Here is a 5,353-nt window from a genome sequence, read left to right on the forward strand (position 1 = left end):
GGTATAGTTACCTATACAAAAACAATAATTCCAAATGTTGATTGCGTTTGTAGATCATTGGTCTTTGTGGAATGTATAATTGATCTTTGAATTAATTGTTCTCATAGACCAACATATACATTTCTGCAAAGATGAATGTATTCAGACGGATCTTCCAGCTTATAAAATCAAATTATTTTGAGAATTTGCAGAAATCAGACAACAAACCACTTGCTCATCACTTATGGTTCAATGAAATTTCAAATATAACACATTAAATTCAAAAATGATGAACTAGTGGTACTTGTTACAACATAAATCCATTGAACCTTATAACTTATACATTAATACACTCTATACTAAATTACAATTAATATTAACCGTAGTTTTAATTAAAAAGACACAATACATTTCTATATAATATAAAATTAATTACTATTAATAGAAGAAAGAGTTTAAAAAGTTGATTTTTAGGATTTTGATTTAGATACATCAACATTTAAAAAAAAAATTATTAACTAATGTAGTTCTACTTGATGGCTTGTAAGATAATGGCACAAAAATTTTTAGTTACCTATCAAATATAATAATAAATCAAAAAGACTCGCCTATAACGTTTTGGATGGCATCACAAAATTATATAAAACAATAATTCCAAATGTTGATTGGGTTTGTAGATCATTGGTCTTTGTGGAATGTATAATTGATCTTTGAATTAATTGTTCTCATAGACCAACATATACATTTCTGCAAAGATGAATGTATTCAGACGGATCTTCCAGCTTATAAAATCAAATTATTTTGAGAATTTGCAGAAATCAGACAATAAACCACTTGCTCATCACTTAAGGTTCAATGTAATTTCAATTATAACACATTAAATTCAAAAATGATGAACTAGTGGTATTTGTTAAAACATAAATCCATTGAACCTTATAACTTATACATTAATACCATATACTAAATAATAATTAAAATTAACAATAGTTTTAAATATAAAGACATATTATATTACAATATATAAAATTAAATACTATTAATGGAAAAAGGATTTTAAAAAGTTACCAAAAACTATTGATACATCAATTTAAAAATTTGTAAAAATGATCCAAGTATAATAAATACTACATATACCATAACATTAAGTTTTTATTTTTATAAAACCATTTTTATTGATTATTATCATTTTGATTAACTATCTATCTCCGTGGAATACATTGTTCTTTGAATTAATTTTTCTTATAGATCAATATACACATTTCTACAATGATTAATGTATTCAGATAGATGTTCAAGCTGATAAAATCAAATTATTTTGTTGTTTTGAGATGTTGCAGAAATCTAACAATATACCACTTGCTCATCAATTTTGATTTCATGTAATTTTAATCGTAGCACATTGCATTCAATAATGATGAGCTAGTGATATTTGTTAGAACATAATTACCTTAAACATTATACCTCATCCATTGTTACATTACACTAAATAATAATTTTAGTAATTAACAATAGTTTTAAAAAGGCATAATACATCACAGTGAATGATCAGCGCTGAGTACACATACACAATACTATAAATAAAATAAGAGGTTAACTACTTTGGGAATAAATACAATTTATGATACTCAATAATAATATGATAAAAGCTATCTCTTGTTAACATGCTGAATTATTTTTGATGAATTTAATTGAATTATATTGAAGTTGCAGAAATCAAACAATAAACCACTTGTTCAACATTAATATTTTTAATTTAATTTTAAACATAGCACATTGAAAACAAAAATGATGAACAAGTGGTATTTGTTGGAACATAAGTCTCTTGATGGAGCAGCTCACACATTAGCATAAGCTGATACAAATCTTTTTACCAAATTGTCTTCCTGACAATAGTTGTCTGAATACATTCAATACCTATATACTTTTCAAATCTTTTTTACAAGTTGAATATACAAAATTGAATACTTTCTTCATAAAATAGTTATCAAATATTATAATAAATCAATACTACTCTAACAAAAATAAATATTGTATATTTACACATCCTAAATCCCAATATAATATATATATTATATTATAATTTTTTTCAATAAACATATGTAGCATTTGATCAGATCAACAAATGACCCAAAATTTCACGAGTCCTAGAAAACCAAAATTATATTTTTAAGCCAGGTTTAAAATGATAAATGTAATGGAGTAAACTGAAATGTATATACTCAGTGATAAAAGTTTTCTGATAAGTTGTTTTATTGAGAAGTGGCAGAAGTCAGACAATATACCACGTGTTCATCACTTTTGGGTCTATGTATTTTTAAATATAACATAATTAATCCATTAATGATGAACTAGTGGTATTTGTTAAAACATAAATCCATTGAACCTTATAACTTATCTGTTAATAGATTTTACTAAATAATAATTTAAATAAACCATAATTTTAATTAAAAAGACATAATATTTTACGATATATATAATAGTGTCAGTAGAAGTGGTTAAAAGTTAAATATTTTGTTCAACGTCATGGAATTTTCAACAATTTATAGCCAGAATGGCAAACAATTAGCAGTGTTAGATAATTTTAAATTCAACTTTAAATATGAAGCGAAGATAAGTGGTAATAAAACATGCAAAGCCAAATTGGTTTTCAACAAGAATAAAAACTCAGTTTTGGATCATTATCACGAATCAGATTTTACAATTGAACGTCAAGGCGTCAGTAATAATATCAAACGAAAAATGTCTGAAAGCAGTATAAACGATAAGCCATCTAAAATAATAAATTGGAAAAGAACTTCGTTGTTTATGATACACAATTAATTACTAATTATATTTCATATATTCGTAGAAATTTAAATAATAAAAAGACTAAATATCATCCACCACTTACACCACTAATAAAGATGAATATTATGACTAACAAACATGAAAACTTTTTGCTAATTAATGATAAGGAAACAAATATAATTATACTTACATGTCTCACCAATAATTTAAAATACTTATTTTCAATGAAAAAAGTTTTTATGAACGGAACACTCCAGTTCTGTACTAAAATTTTTTATTAGTTTTTTGTACTAATAGGATTTCAAAATGGTACGTCACCGGTACACACATTGCCACCCAATAAACATTTGTATATGAGTTGTTATTTAATAACTTTGGTAGGTATATAAAATAAATTGCCGCAGTTTGTATAATGTGTCTTATCGGTTTTGTCGCAGATTGTATAATGTTAATTTTTTTGTATGTGACATTGTGACAAAAAAGGTCTCATAATCAAATATGCTGATAATCTATACGACGAACGGCCTATAAGGTGTAAGAGATAGAACTGACTTTTGGAATAACTTTTGTTAAAATTTATATTTTTTATTTATTTATTTTTTGTTCATAAAGCGACCCTAGTGCTCCATGTATAATACATTTTTTTATGATTATTTTTTAGTACAGAGAATAAAAAAAAATTAATTTAAAAAAAAAAAATGTTTTGAATAAATTCAAAATAGCCTATTTGTGAATCTGATTAGGTATAAGAAAAATGTTGATGGTAAAAGGATTCATCTAAGACCTAAGTCAAGTAGGTTATTTTTTAGGATTTTTAAATTTTTAAATGTTTTTAGTTAAAATCATTTGGAACGTAATAACTTTTTTAAAAATATGATTTTTGAGAATTTGGTAACATGAGTATACTTCTTAAATTATTTACCCATCAATTATCATACAATATTAACTATTTTTGTCATACGTTTAATTAGCATAATTTTTTGGTCAGGTTTTTCTGTTACACTCTGTATAATATATTATATTATCATTATTTTTCGACATAAAATATCTAAATAAAAACTAAAAAAAAAAATTATAGCTGATTTTATAAATCACGGCTGACTGTTTGAAAATTTTCGATCGAAAATCATAATGATGAATTTTGCAGGCATCTTAATTTTAATTACGAACAATTCATACTGGATTAGTTTTAAATTAAAATTGAAACAACTACAGACACAATCTTCCCAAAAGTATCTGGGAAATGCAGTCAAAATGGGTGAATGGAACAATAGTTCTCTGGGTTTCTGGCTCACGCCATACAACTTAAGATATATGGTAGCTCAGGTGAGCTAATTACGAGCAATAGAGGTTCAGACACCACATATGTGGTGCCTGGGTCGTCATAGCGATCACCACTCACCAGCACCGAATTACCTCGTACCCTTCTGATTTTGGTCCACATTACGCCTTAGGCTTCCGTCCTCTCATTAGGTTATCAGTGATTGGTTACTATCTTGCACCGGCCCTACAACCACCACGTTTCAGCTGAGGTATTCTCCTCAATCTTGAAGGGCAATGTTACTAGAACGGAAAGCCGATACCTCCCGCGATACCGTCGAGGATTAGAGTTTACCTACGTATATGGGTCTACTCGGGATGCAACTATCCCTTCCACTATTTTCAATTTTGGCTACCCAAGCCAGCTAGTGGTGGGACTTAGCGAATGAAACATTATTTAGAATTAAAATCGTATAACAAAAAATTAAATTTTTAATAGAACGAAACGCTTATTACGGGGTTACTTTATTATTATATCCGCTAGATTTCAAAACAATATACTAAACGAACTTTATTTATGTCAAATGAGTTCTCTTGTACAAAAAGTTTGGCTAAATCATATTTTTGGTGGTTAAGAATGAATGAAAAAATTTAAAAAGTTACTTACAATTTCGAATTTTATATAATCTTAATTCTTAATATTATCAGCTATAAGCTAGGTATGTATTACTGTTTGCTATAAATTATTAAATTCAAAACAATAATTATTATTTAGCAAATATGAAAATTTTCAGTGACCTTTATGAATTCAATGATTGGATCCTTGAAAGGTTCACATATATTATTTTCAAAATGACATAAAAATTAGTAAGATAAACAAAGATAATTAATTTTATATAAAAAATGACTTAATATATTATGCTGTTCTATTGTACGGCTGTACCTATAGCCCGCGGTATGAAAGCTGGCCGGTGTTTGACGCGACTCTATAGTGATCATTTACTATCAGTGGTCAAAATATATGTATAACTAATTTCCGCCTTTTTAATATTATTTATCAACTTGATATATTATATTAATTTTTATTAGGTATACAAATTATGAGAACAAAATGGTTAAAAAAATCATTTCAATATATATATATATGTATATATATATATATATATATATATATATATATATATAATGTATTTATGTATATAACATCGTAGCGGTGCGGTGCAGCTTGAGAACCCATGACTACCCAAAACATTATGTGGCTCTTTTGAAGGTAGGTATGTATAAATGTATCACGCTAATCTGATGCTTATACTTTTTATTAATAACA

The 5,353-nt window shown here is 26.5% G+C and overlaps 1 pseudogene; it reads left to right on the top strand.

Moving 5' to 3' along the window:
- The first annotated feature begins 2,502 nt into the window (after positions 1–2,502).
- LOC149055974 (uncharacterized) lies at positions 2,503–4,101 on the top strand (annotated as a pseudogene).
- The last annotated feature ends 1,252 nt before the right edge of the window (positions 4,102–5,353 follow it).

This window comes from Diuraphis noxia, unplaced genomic scaffold (genome assembly GCF_037042655.1).
Source record: "Diuraphis noxia isolate RWA-SAM2 unplaced genomic scaffold, SU_Dnox_SAM2 contig0004, whole genome shotgun sequence".
NCBI classification, from domain to species: Eukaryota; Metazoa; Arthropoda; class Insecta; order Hemiptera; family Aphididae; genus Diuraphis; species Diuraphis noxia.